The sequence below is a fragment of the Hippocampus comes genome, unplaced genomic scaffold (assembly GCF_001891065.2).
Source record: "Hippocampus comes isolate QL1 unplaced genomic scaffold, H_comes_QL1_v1.1 scaffold21, whole genome shotgun sequence".
NCBI classification, from domain to species: Eukaryota; Metazoa; Chordata; class Actinopteri; order Syngnathiformes; family Syngnathidae; genus Hippocampus; species Hippocampus comes.
Genome location: NW_017805745.1, coordinates 1,861,099 through 1,875,410, shown reverse-complemented (window position 1 = coordinate 1,875,410; position 14,312 = coordinate 1,861,099).

The following is a 14,312-nucleotide window of genomic DNA, read 5'->3' as shown; positions in this document are numbered from 1 at the left end:
CACATATTGACTTTTGAAAGCACTGTTGCACCCCCGTGTTGCAATGAGCCACCCGCTTCTTTTGCGGTCAACGCGACAGCGAGCGTTGAAAGGCCTCAACAACATCCAGCTGCATGCGTGAGTGCGCATGTCACAGTGCGGCAATACGACAGTGCGCAGGCAGCAGTGAAGAGTTTTAATCTCATGTGTCTGAATCGATGCGTTGGAGTCTGTCGCCAGCTCTGCGACGTGTGCGTGCGCGCCCGTGTCCGGTGGGGCTGTCTTGTTCACATCAGTCTTCCCGCTCATGTTCGACAACCTTGCTTTGTTTGTACACAAATGCGAGCGCTTGTCATTTTTATTCTCGTGTGCGTGTGTGTGTGTGTGTCTGGATATGTGTGGAAATGTTTGCATCGCAAACATCGGTATCGCTCTTTGAAGTGCTGCACAGCTAACATGCTCACATATGGCGGTTGTATCTTTTATATAAGCTCGTGCATGCACTTATATGTTAACGTACGTGCTGATCTGTTCGGTTAGCGTGTCTTCTGAGCTCATTCACTGACATGGACGTTTATATTTGTCGAGAGGAATCTAATCGTTTGCCTCCACCGATGTTTGTATCGAGGGTCTCACCCGGCTTGTCTGCGAAATTGGAAACCGCTGCACGAACAAACCGATCGGTTGGAGAGGATAAAAAAAAAAAAAAAAAAAAAAGAGGATGAATGTCAGCTTGTCACATCCATTTTGATGGGGAGAAATGCCAAGATGTTTAAACACCTCACACGTGTTTCATAGTTGTGCCGGCAAAGGCATTTTCAGGCTTTATTTTATTGTCATTTTATTAATCGGTTGAAACGTCACAAAAGGTACATATACGAGGCTCAAAGTTATTGCTCTGTTTGTTTACAGTCTAAGTATCTTTTGTAGTGTAGTATTCATGTGTTGGATGTGTGCCTTTAAGGGGCGGAACCTAGTGAACCGCAGAAGCGGCAATCGGGTTGCGCGAGTTGCCGCCGAGCGTTCCCATTTTCATATTTGAGCGTTTGACCCCCTCAAAAAACTGCTGAAAATGCGTCTGTGACAGCGGGGGTCCCTGCCAACATGCAAGGACATGACAGTCCCTTCATGACTCCATTTTTGATTGCTTCATTCAAACAAGCTCACTCATAACCAACATTTTGCCGAGCAAAAGAACGCAAATAAAACCCACCCAACAGTGGGTGATAACTTGCCGCAGTCTGACTTGCTCAATTCTTTTGACTTCTACGAAGATCAGACTGCATTTGATCAACAGTTTATCCAGAAATCCGCTTCACTCCAAAGGGTTCGCAGATGTTTTTTTTTTTTTTTTTCTTGCAGCTGCATGCTGATGCACAGACAATCCGTAAAGGTCTTCTACGTGGCCTTAAAAGTGAAGTTCCAGAAGTACACCAAGAGCGAATGGGGAGCGAGTCCACATAAGCAACGGCGACCTTTGATGTCGGTGGTCCACACACTCACACTTACACACTCACCCTCACACACACACACACACACACACACACACACACACACACACACACACACACACACACACACACACACACACACACACGGCGGTGGCGGTTGGGACGTACACAGGAAGTGATCTAAGCGTGTTTAACACTCATCCCGGCCCCCGAGGGAGCTGTTAATTGATGACGTCGTACCAAGTTCACTCGCACCACATGTCTCCGCTAACACGAAACACATGCTAACGTGCTTGACAAATCCACCGGTGACATCATCACTTCCTGTCTGTACATGGTGAAGCAGTGATGGCATCACACGGATAACGACTTGAATTGAATTCAGTTGTGGTCAAAGTTGTTAAAAAAAAAAAAAAAAAAAAATCAGCCCTTCCAACCGGTTGGACCGATCGACAGGAAATTGGATGGAGGTGTCGACGAACCATGTCCGAAATTGAACAGGAAATCCCCCATTTTGAGTGATTTTTCATGAGAGTCAAGTTTCTGTTTGTTTTGACTTTCTTTTTGAAATTTGGTGAGCTTCTATTCGTTTTTAGGGCAGCTTAATGAGTTTTTCCTTTGTCTGAAAAATTCACGGCTCCCGAGCAATTCAGAACAAAGGTTTGGAGGGTTTGCTGGACGCCACTCGCGGCTTTATTTCTCTTGTCATTGCGTTCCGAAGGCGACACTTCGCAAAAGTGTTCGATGCAGGCTTGGCTGAACTTTGGGTTACTTTGGGACTCGCAAACAAACCAGTTCTGGGCTGCGCTTGCGCCTGTGACAGGTGCAAAGTGGCGCTCGCGTTTGTCCTCATGCGTGCAGATTGTTAAGAGTCTTACGGCCAGATAGTTAAAAATAAAGTCAAAACCGGCGGAAGCCAGCGTGGCTAAGGTCTGAAGAATCAACGAGGGCGCGGAGAGTTTAGCTCGGGGACACTTTTTATTTTCTTTTTTTAGGGGGTGGGGGGGTGGTCTTACGGCCAGATAGTTAAAAATAAAGTCAAAACAGGCGGAAGCACGCTGGCTAAGGTCTGAAGAATCAACGAGGGCGCGGCGGAGAGTTTAGCTCGGGGACACTTTTTATTTTCTTTTTTTAGGGGGTGGGGGGGTGTTTTGCTTTGATCCAGCTTTTCTCCGAGTGCTGTGGCGTAAGCCACGCTGTGCGAAATGTGTGAACGCCACAAAAGGCTTACTTATCTGGGCATTACCTATTAAAGGTTTAAGCCCTCGGCGTCCTCTGATAAACACTTCCTATAAGGCCGCTATCTCCCCGCGGCCTTATCGCGCACTTGAAGGTCCTTCCAGCCGTAATTTGTTTAATTAAAGTGTCATTTTCACAGGGAAATATGGTCGCCGCATGCAAAGAAGTTTACGCGCATTTTCAGCCGTCCTTTCCCCTCTCTCTTCACTCTTTGTCTGCAGCTTAGATTTAGATTAACGGCCTTTTATTGGCTGTGCGGCCTCAAGAAGGAGCTCGCGTTGTCAGCGCTTTGCCTGATTTCACTGTGATTTCATTAAAAGTAGGGGAGGGGGGAAGGGGGGGACAAAACAAAACCAAACAGGCAAATGAACGGGAAAGTAAACAAGCGCCGGCACGCATGCGACGGGTTCTCGATGACACGGGCTTGCAGGTGAGCGCGGGAAAGATGACGCGTCCGAGTTAAAAGCCTTTGTTACATTCGGGTATCAGGAACAACGATCATGCTAGTGGGTCAATTTGACCCGGGCCATTTTTTCTTGATCAAAAGTGTCAGAAACATTTTATTGGTTTTCAGAATCATTTCTTTTGCATCTCGTCTTCTTTTCAGGGTCAAATTGACCCGCTGACCTGGTGAACAGAGACAAATTTGGTCATAAGAAAAACAATTAAAAAAAACATTGCAAAGGTTTACATATTGACATTATTTTGATCGAAATGTAATGACATTTTGTGTATTTTTTTCCATTTAAAAAATCGTCCTTTCATTTTGTATTTATTTGTAACTCTTCTGTTTGAGGTCAAATTGACCCACTGACTTCATAAAGACAAAAGATTCAGAAATGATGAAATGAGAAAATAATGGTCTACCTGCTCAAAAAAAGAGATATTTTTTGTCCTTAATTCTTTTTCCCACCGAAATTCTACAATATCATTTTGAACTGTTCACTTTCTTTTCATTTTCAATTGATGTTTTTTTGAATAATTTTGTTTCAAGAAATAAATAAATACGTCTGGATTTCATTGAACCACAAAAACATGGCGCTAGTTTCAAGGAAGAATCAGATGAACGCACAAGTAGCAAGAAGAGGTAGAAATTCTACAATATCATTTTGAACTGTTCACTTTCAATTGATGTTTTTTTGAATAATTTTGTTCCAAGAAATAAATAAATACGTCTGGATTTCATTGAACCACAAAAACATGGCGCAAGAATCAGATGAACGCAAAAGTAGCAAGAAGAGGTCGCGTGGCGACTTTTGAGCGTGGGTTTTCTCCGGTACTCCGATTTGCTCCGTGGTCCGAAAAGAGACGTGTCAACTTGTCAGCGTGGGGAAGAACGTGAGCGTGAATGCTTCGGTGTGTGTGTACATGTGCTTTGCATGTCGTGTACATTGTTGCTCTTCGCTTCCACATGGGCGGGCAGAAATCTTCTTCGAGTCAACCCCCGAAAAACGCACACAAGAAAAGCGGAAACCTTTGCCAGTCCGCTCATTTCCTCTTCAACGGGACGCGTTGAAGTTGGCCGGTCGGCGCTTCGACTTCAACTCCCTCAAAACTTTTTTCAAAGCGCAACTTGCAATGACCCGAGTTCAGCAGTAAATTCCGAAAAGGGAAGCGAATCCAAACCAAAGAGCTTTGCATATGTTTTATTTCGACGGGGTAATTATGGAGTCTCTCTTGGCGTTTGACAAGGCCTCTAATGAGTTCTCCACGGACCTCGCCTTTATTTGCGCGTTTGTTTGTTATTTTTAAACTTGATTAAGTCCCCTTGTATTTATCAAATCAAAGCGGAAAGCAGATGAACACGCAGAAACGTCTGCGAGGAGGTGAGCTCCCTCCCATCCTTTGCCCGCTTTGTCTTTGGATTTTTTTGCGGAACAGACACAGGAAGTGCCCTCACGTCAAACTAAGTAGGACCCGAGCTTGATTTGGAGCTACTTGAACTTGTGGCAGGTGTGTGCCGACTCCCACTTCACTCAAGTCAGTGAAAAAAACCCTTTTAGGCCCTTTGTTAACCTACCGCGTGAATTTGTGTTCTAACGTTACGGCTGCTATTTCCGTATTGAACACAGAAACAAGACGCACTGGATGATTGGACTCAGGCATGGTAAAACGTACGCTAGCTTAGACCGTACGGTAGCATGCACGTACGCTAGCGTATGTTTGGAAAGAAGCAAAACTGAGTTTGCTGCTACTCTATTGAAGTACTGACCAATATATAACAACGTTATTTTGGGATCCATCCTCATGATGGAGTCCTCGTCTTCTGCATCCGGAACGGACGGCTGGGCAAGTTCCCAATCAAACGCGCCAGGTTCCCCCGGCGTCATTGCCAAGAGTCAGTCTCGCTGCCGTGCGGCTCCTCAGAAAGGATGCCGACTTTTGCGAAAGCTCGAACAACAGCGCGAGCCGACACGTAAAGCCAAGCATCCACGATCCGTTCACAAATTGTGGCCTCCCAGTCTTAGTAAAGCTGCGTTCGCTTTTCGCTCCCAACAATTGTGTGTTTCTGATGACATTTCTGCTCTTTTTAACTCTGCGTGCCACCTTGGAGCTGATGAAGGCGTCGACGCCGCACCGGGGATCGAGAAGCCTTGCAGCGAGCGGCCCTACCTGCTTCGACGTGACTTTGCGAGCGCTTTAGGAAACAGCGCGCTAAGATGAATGAAATGATTATCATGACTGATGATGTTACCGGTTGCTGCAAAAAAAGAAAAAAAGGAAAAAAAAATGACTTTGGCGGCATAATGGTCAAACGGCGGGTGCGGTTGACAGAATTATTAAAAGAGGAAGAATTGAGTAATTCCTCCACATTTATCAGTCTGCACATCAGAGTTAATATATTTTGTAGGTCTCACCTCGCTATTCTTCTTCATATTTCCATCCTATTAGGACACGAGCCACTTCATTCACATCCAAGATGGAGGCAAAAAAAAAAAAAGAAGGCGGCGGCGTGGGGGGATTTGTGTGGGTGACACGCTGACCACAAAATGGTAAATGGGATCTCGCCAGCGCCATCTTTTTCCCTCGCTGACATGATAAATACCTGCAGTGCGGCGTGATGAATGTTTTTATAACGCGTGGCAGCGATAACGTTCCGCGATTCATATTTGGCTGCCGTGTAAAAAGCAGCGAGATAAAGTATGCTACTCGAGCTGACCCGCTGCTTCAACACGGGAAGTCAACCCGCCGTGTGATAAATAAACAGATAAATCATGATAAATAGCATGAAAATAAGCATCCGTGGCAATGCTCACATCTTCATGGCGTCGGAGCGTTTTTACGGAAACAAAAATACGAAGGCGGGCCGTTACCGTTGCGCTTTATGGCGACTCGGCAACTGGACCAAATTGTGAAAATGACACACATGGATTGAAGGCACGTCTGGAAATCACCAAAGGGGCGCCTAAAATGTCACTTTCAAACCAAACGGTGACCTTCCTCTGTCTTCTTGGTCAGTGTTTTGTTTTTTTCCTTTTTTTTGGAGGGGGGGGTGGGGGTGTGTCCCTCATGATAGACTTGCCTTTCAAATTTCATGTTGATAAGAGAAACTGGCTTGGGAAACTATATGTATATACATACATACTCACAAATACACACACACACACACACACACACAAATCTACTTACACTTGTATATCATGTATATCTACATATACATATATCCACACAAAGATATGCATTCATACATACATACACGCACACACGATATATATTATACAGTCATACCTTGGTTTTCGACCATAATCCGTTCCAGAAGGCTGTTTGAAAACCGATTTGTTTGAAAACCGAAACCCCCCCCTTTTATATATAAAAAAAAAAAAAAAAAAAAATCCTCATTGAACATGTTTTTTTGAAAACCGAAACCACGCTCTGTTAGAGAAAAAAAAAAAAAAAAAAATCCTCATTGAACATGTCTGATCACAACGGAACGCTACACGAGGAAGCGTCACTTCCTCGTCTACCCGAGGAGGCGTCACTTCCTCGTGTAAGGAAGGCGAGAGGAGTCAAGTGGCGCGTTCAAGTGCGCTCAGTTTGGTCGAGAACTGATTTTCGGTCGTAATCCGAGACATAAAAAAACCTCGAAATTTTTGGTCGAAAACTGATTTGGTCGAGAACAGAGACGTTCAAAAACCGAGGTTTGACTGTATATATATTTAGAGAGAGAGAGAGAGAGAAAAAAAACACCCCACATCTTAAGTTTTGAGACTTCAGATTTTTGCCGTAAAATTCAGTCATGAGCTGTGGGCGATCTGTATCGGAGGTTTTTGCAATGTTTTGTGTGCTTCTCGTGTGATATGCAGCCAGCGCGCGGGTTCATGCGCACGCGTCGCCGCCGTTGTGTACGCCTTCATCACAAGCCCAACATTACGATTCTGTTTTTTTTTTTATTTTATCGACTGCGGCGCCTCCACATCTGCGGGGCTGTAATGGCGCGGCGCGGCCCCGAGAGGCGGTGCGGCGTTTTCGCCTCGCAGGACGCTGAACGGCAGCAGGAAATACGGCTGCCGTGAGAGGCGCTGGCAGATGGCTGACGAGGCGTTTTCCCCCATAACACCCCAGTAAAACTTTAACTCCCGAGATTTAGTGCTAGCGAGCTGCACTTAGCGAGCAGCAGCCGCTGCCGCCGGCGCTCCTTCCCTTTTCTTAATTTTTTTTTTTTTTTTCCTCTGCCCCCTGAAAAGTCCCAAAGTGATGGTTTTGCAAGCGCTGCATAAACATGCTTTATTGACGGCCGCGCTCCGGGACGCAAGGGGTCAGTATCATTTAGCGCAACGACACTTTTAGAGGACAAATAAAAGCTCAGATTTGCTCAAACATTGTTGTCAGGCCTCATCGATCGAGCGAGTAAAATTAAATTATTCATGGTGTCATAATATTGACTGATGACGACGCCTGGCCATCATTTAGGTAACTCAAAGGTCTCCTAGGCAACAATGGCAATTAAGGCTTTTAATTCGGCCGGTGTAATCTCAGAGGGCCCGGCCTGGTCGTAGCTCTCCATTTGCGCCGGACATGAAAGTCGTCCGAGCGTTTATGCTTATTACGCCTTTTTGTCGCGAATGGGGGGGGGGGGGAGGCCAGATGTGAACGAATCTATCACTTGAAACAATCAATAATAAACTGCAAGCAACCTAAAATGTCTTTGTGTTATACAAGGCGGCGTGTTTCCCCAGACAATTTGCAAGTCGTTAGGCTGCGACTGGTAAATCGCATCAAGACAGCAGAGACATTCTGACCAATCCAAGTGCCAGTTCATGCCCCCGCCAACATCATCGAGGTCCAGGCCACTGCCGCTACATCTCAAATTCTTGTCACCCTTTGAAATGAATTGAAATGCCACCAATCCGTTTCTGACTCACAAAAAAAAAAATTGTCGGGGTGATTTTAGAGTTGTGTGTTTGACTTTTTGTCGCGTTCAGTGAACATGAAAGTGTGACCGTGGCGCTCCTTACCCACATGCCAGGGCATTACAACTCGAATGGCGGCATAATTGAAGCGCACTTGTAACTTCAACTCAAACAAAGCAAAAACAAAACAAAACAAAACATATTGACCAAGAGACAGCTGGTAACTAACCTGCCACGTGGCCACATGCCTCAAGATGGACGTCAGGGGCTTTTTTTTTGACCTGGCATTTGCCATTCACATCATCATCTGCCTCATCTTTCCTCACAATCACAACACGATCTTTGTTTTCCCTGCTGTGACCCACAATCCGCTTCCACCGGACACATACACGAATACTCTTGAGTGCGAGGTGCCTAAACTTGTCCGACATGTTGACACGATCTCCTTCGTAAGCAACGTGGCAAGCCAAGATTCACCTTCTAATCTTTATCTTCTTGTCAAAAGCTGTGCTGAACTCAAATGACGATTGTTTTTCCTTAAATAAAACAATAAAAGCAGTGTTTCAAAATGTTGCTCCCTGATAAGAATTTTGGGGTGTTTGTTTTTTTTTTTTCTTCTCAATGATTTGGCAGGTGTCAGACTCTGACTGTCATTTGTTTGTGATTGTGTCAAGTTTGGCTTTGGCTCCGCGTGCGGCTGTCTTAAGGGCGATGCCATGGCTCGAGGAGCTTCAGGGGCCTCCGGAGGGCCTGAAGAGGAAAGGAGGAGGTGGAGAGCGGCCTGACGATGGGGCCCTCTGAGCCTACTACTGAAGGAGCGGACGTTATTGGGCTCGGGCGACGGACTCGCGCACCTGCGCCCTCTCGCCAGCCTGGCATACGCGTGACTTTTGTGTGTATATTCGTCAATGTTGCGTGTGGTGCTATCATTTGCTTTTTACGGGCGCACACATCTGCCAGGCATGACTACCTGCAGCCTGTAAAAGGCCCGCGCGCCACTCGTAACTTTGCGCTGAGATAGGGGGACTCTAGCCACTCCTCTTTCAGGATATTTCAGTTTGGAGTGTTGGAAAAGGAAGTGGGGTTAAATGCTTCGGTATTTTACGGCCCGTTACCGGTGGTGGTAGTCGTATTGCAGCCCCACCAACAAAGAATGGTTTTGTTCCGTGTTTTTCAGACAGAAAAATCGCACTGTCTTGTTACATTGGAACAAGCTGAGCGAAAAAGGGAGGCGAACGGAGGGATCGGGACAGACCACGGAAAGGAAGAATGGCGTTTTTCTGTTGGGAAAACATCAAAAAGCCATCGCGGGTGACATTCAAGCCCTTTTGTATTTTTGCTTCCCAAAAAGCCCGGCCCGTAAATTTTCGGCGGCGCTCTATTAAGTGCGACTGATCCGCATTCACCTGAGGACCATAAAGGCGGCGTGAAGGAGCGCGCTTCCTCCAAGACGCACGGCCGGATTGTTTTTTTTGCTCCCCTGCCTCCCCTCTGCTTATCACAGCAAAGTGCTTTTAATTTGCCTCTTCGCCCAGACGTCCCGCTTCCCATTTAGTGCCGCGTCTCCATTGGCTGGCCAAACCCCAGCGGGGCGGCGGCGGAGCGTCCGCCACCCTCCGCCGGCGCCTTTATGGCCTCCTCTCCGCCGCGCCATCCACCTTTTTATGACCCGCCCGAGACCGACAAAACGTCTCCTCAGCAGTTCCGCCGCTCGTCTCTCCTCCATCTTGCCGCGCTTAATTCCCCGCTAAGTGTGTTCGCCGCACTCGTTAACTGATTAAGCAGTTTAATTAGGCCGCGCGGCGGAGACGCCGAGGAGTTCCGAGTCGGAGAGCGGGCGGAACGACTGAGCTGAGACTCGGGGAGTGGAGCTGGAGAACAAATGCGGGGCGTATTTCTTGTCGGAGCGCAACGCTCTGGGGATTTATTGTCGAGGCATCAGCATAGGACGGTGGCCCGAATTCCACTCGGCAAGCCAACAACGGAAGGCGAGAGGGAAAGTCAGTTGCCGCCGACGCCGGTTTCACCGACCGATTCGGAATTTGCTTGATATGTTTGGATTGACAGGACACGCTAAATGTCTCGAGAGAGTCGTCTGTCAACAGGAAAGGAGGGCGGCCATTCCGGTCAGGCGATCTTAGCCGGCCGGGTGTCGCAAGTGACCAAACGAGGAATTCACATAACGACAGCCAAGTCAGGCAAGCAAGTCTCCAAATTTCGCCGGCTTTCATCAGCTGACGTGCCATTCGGCCGAGAAGTTTCAAATGACCAGGAACCTGTCCCTGAAAACAAGCAGGAAGTCCGCCGTTTTCTTTCAAAGGGTGCATTTTTAAAGATCATTTTGGCCATTTTAATGTACCGGGAAAACAAACAAACTGGTCGTTCTAATCAAGTTTACGTTCGTTGGAAGCAAAATCGCCTCATGGAGGTCGAACGACGTGAAATCGGCGCTCTGGAATGCGGACGTTACCGGGGCGGAAACGTAAACGGGGGTCTGTCGAGGGACATCACGACATTCGTTGGAATCATTTCCAATCAAATGGCCGCCAACCACAATGTACATTTAAAGATGTTAAAACATGAACAACTAATACGGTCTAAACATATCAAGGACAACTACGTGCACATTCAAGGGGTGGAAACGTTGAAAAGGGCTTGGACTGTCTTGACCTCGCCAAAAGTCCTCACCCTTTATTCGGTTGTCATGAAATTGTTTTCGACTGAGCGGATGAACGAACAACGCGCATTTTGGTTCGACGCAGCCATTTTTGAGGTATTCCACGGTGTGGACTTGACTCGTCACCCAAAGGAGCCCCAATGGGAAGCAGGGAGCCCACCGTGCAATTTCACAAGCGTTTCCAACGGCGCGGCTGGGTGAGGCTCAAACATTTCCACCAGCAGCACCGGGCGACGGAGGAGTTAACGCTGAGAGACGAAAGACATCCATGCTGGCCCCTCGCACGTCTCGGCCGGGGGTCCGCTGGCACCCGCGCGCCATTACAGGTGACATATCCAGGGTGTCGCCGGCAGATGACACACGGGACTCCCGCGCGCCGGACCGGCAGGAGGTCAACCAAGCGCCGACGCCTCGCCTCCAGGAAGCCTGCGTGAGGCCCGCTCGGCTTTAATTGAAAGACGGCGACTCGTGCTGAGGCGCGTGCTCGTACGCGTGCGCTTTTTATTCCCCGCCTCACTGAAGGCACGCCACGCCGGGTGGGAAATCGGACGCACGCTCTTCGTTTGATTCCATTTCGACTTGTGGTCGCATCAAGCAAAACAGTCTGAAGCCAGGGTTGAGCTTTGAAACAAACTCGGATTCGTTGGTTTGGCTTGACAACCGCAAAATGGTCGGTGGTGAGCTTTTCCCTCCTTCGAGCCTTCTTTCTGTTCATTCACGCTTCCTTCCTTCCTTTCACACGTCTTTGTTTCCCACTTTCCTTTCGGATATCCTTCCTTTACACCTTCCCCCACACATCCCTTCCTTTTTCTCTCCCTTCCTTCTTTCCTCTTATGCCTTCCGTGTCTCCTTCGTTGCATCCTTGCGTTTTTCCTTCTTTGATTTCATGCTGTTTGTTTCTTTCCATTTTCCTTCCTTGCCGTCAACCTTGTTGCCTTCACTGGTTCCTTTCACGCCATCCTTGTTTTCTTTGCTTGTTCCTTACTTCCTGACTTCCATCCATTGATGCCATCTTTTAATTTTCTTTTCTTCTTTTTCTTCCTTCCTTCCCCCCCTCCTTAAAAAAAGGTGATTTAAAAAATGTTTACTTTGGGGCCACCCCGTTGATTGAAACGCCACCTCTGCAAGGTGGTGTGTGTGTGTGTGTGTGTGTGTGTGTGTGTGTGTGTGTGTGTGTGTGTGTGTGTGTGTGCGTGGAGTGGGAGGGGGTCGCTCGCAGTGTTGAGGGTCTAACCTCTGACCTCTTAAGTGGGAGCAATTCTGGGTCGAAAGGGTCAACAGCAGGTCAAACATACGCAAACATTCTTCAGTGGGCGTCCATTGCGGCATGCACGTGGTCAATGATGCAAATTGGGTGACGCCGTCATTCGGAACAGCCAATAGCTACTTTCCCGACTGAGGAGTTGGCAACACTGACAGAACACACTTGCGCCGTCACAACCAGCAAACGGCTGATAATCCCAATGCAGTTTGTGGAGTAATGCGTGGATGACATTCCTCGCAGCCATCTGCGCAAACGCACGTCGTGTCACGCATGTCGTGCGCGTCTTGCATCTTGCGGCGCCTGCAAAGCGATCACATCTGACGCTGATGGCGAGCGAGCGATGATCCAAACGTTGCCACGCGGAAGCTCTGATGGACACCTGGAGACCGAGTGAGGTGGGGGGGGGCGGCAGAGGCGGCGGCAAGGGGTGGGGGGTCCAAAAGCAGGCTGGCATCCGGGGCGGCAAAGATCAATGGCGCACAAAGGCGGACGACAGGCTGAGACGGAGCATGACATGAACAGGGAGGCGGTGACAGCGACTCCATCACTGTCACACCGACGGCCATAAAGCAGCTGCAAATATGAAAACATTTCTTCTCCGCGCCGCTCGGGGTTATTGGCACCAGAAATTGTTTTCCTCCGCCGTCTGCCGCAGCCCTGCCCCGAGACCCCCGGGCCCCCCGTTTACCATCCAGCAACATATTGGCAGTTGACGCCAGGCTGTCCGTGTGCGCTTGCCACTCACGCGCTCTTTATCGCTCGCGCACGCACACACGCACGCACGCACACATTTGAAGCCACCGTTTTGGGCTCGTTCCAACCAGCATTGGAATCCTCATCGTGCCTCCCCTCCCACCAGGTGTCCATCAAAGCTGGCGCATCGCAACGTTTGTTTCGACAGACTATCCGTGTACGCCCGACACTCACGCTCTTTATCGCCTTGACGCACACACGCGCGCGCAGCACCGCTATACGTTAATCCTCCGCTCTGTGATGTTTCTGTGCCATCAGCAGAATCAGCTTTTCAATTTGCAGCCGAGCTTTTGTGTCGCCAAACACCGGCGCGGCACGTCGGCGCACGTTTTAAAGGCGTTTGGGTCGGCCGCGACACTTAAAACAGTTCAGCGTACGAGAGGAGAAAAAAAAAGAAAAAAACTCATCTCCTGTCAGATGAGACGACGGCGTGGGGTTTTGTATTCGAATACTTTTGATTGGTCTGTCGTCGCGTTTTCTTTAGCGTTTGGGAGGAAAATGGCCGGCGCGGGGCTCGGTGACAGCTTTTGTGTTGTGAAGAGCGGAAGAGTACAAAAGACGAGCGACCTTCATTTGCATCGGGATGGCGGGACAACGTGACGCTAAGCGGCGTGGAAATTGAACAGATTTGCACATTGATATGTTCACAGGACCGAGAAAGCCTCCGCCAAGGCCCAATGGCAGGCCTGATTGTGGAAGAGGCTGAGCCAAAAGTGGAACGTTGTACGGAAGAGATGGAGTTGCAAGTTTTCCTCTTATTCGTAAAAACAGGAAAAAAAAATGCATCACATTTCGGACTGCGGGTACCAAATGATTTTAGAATCGATGATCAATAATTAGAGAAAATCGCTGCAATTTTGTTCAACAATGGCATCGATATCAACTATTCCTGTGGGATGACAATACTAATTTGTCCATTGGGGTCGCCATGTTCACATTGTACACTGCAGTATCTGTGACTTTGAATGTCGGAGGCTTTAAAAGGCGGGGCCAGGCCTGGTGAGTGACGTGGGAGTCCACAAATTACACACACACACACACACACGCATTTAGTTATTTATTTTAAAATTTTGATGACTTTCTGTTTCTATTATGAAAGATGAATACAAAACCAGTTTTATGTAAGCATAAGACATAGGAAGCCGTCAAAAATTGAACAGTTCAAATACAAAAGCAGACATCCTTTTGTTTTCCAGGTTCAAGCATACTTTTGATTTCGAGATTCGGGAGTTAACACGGATTAAGTTGCAAAGAGTTTTTGCCGTCATTTAATCGTGAAACCAGACAGCGCCAAGAAAATAAATTGAGTTGAACAGGAACGACTTTACTATGCTTTGTGATTATGGGGTTGAGGTTACGTTTTGGACTTGGCGGAAGGTCATCGCAAAAGGGAGCCTTTTGGGACAGGGCACGGGCTGGGCGGGGGGGGCGCATAAACAATGACAGGCGATTCGGCTACAGGGTTGACCAAAAAAAAACAAAAAAAAAAAAGGGAATATTCCACACCAGTTTGAGTTAAGCGGACCATTTTTGTGGTACGGGACAAATGACGGTGGATATTTTAGCGTCTGTTCAGGGCTAAGGCCTTCATTTTGGAA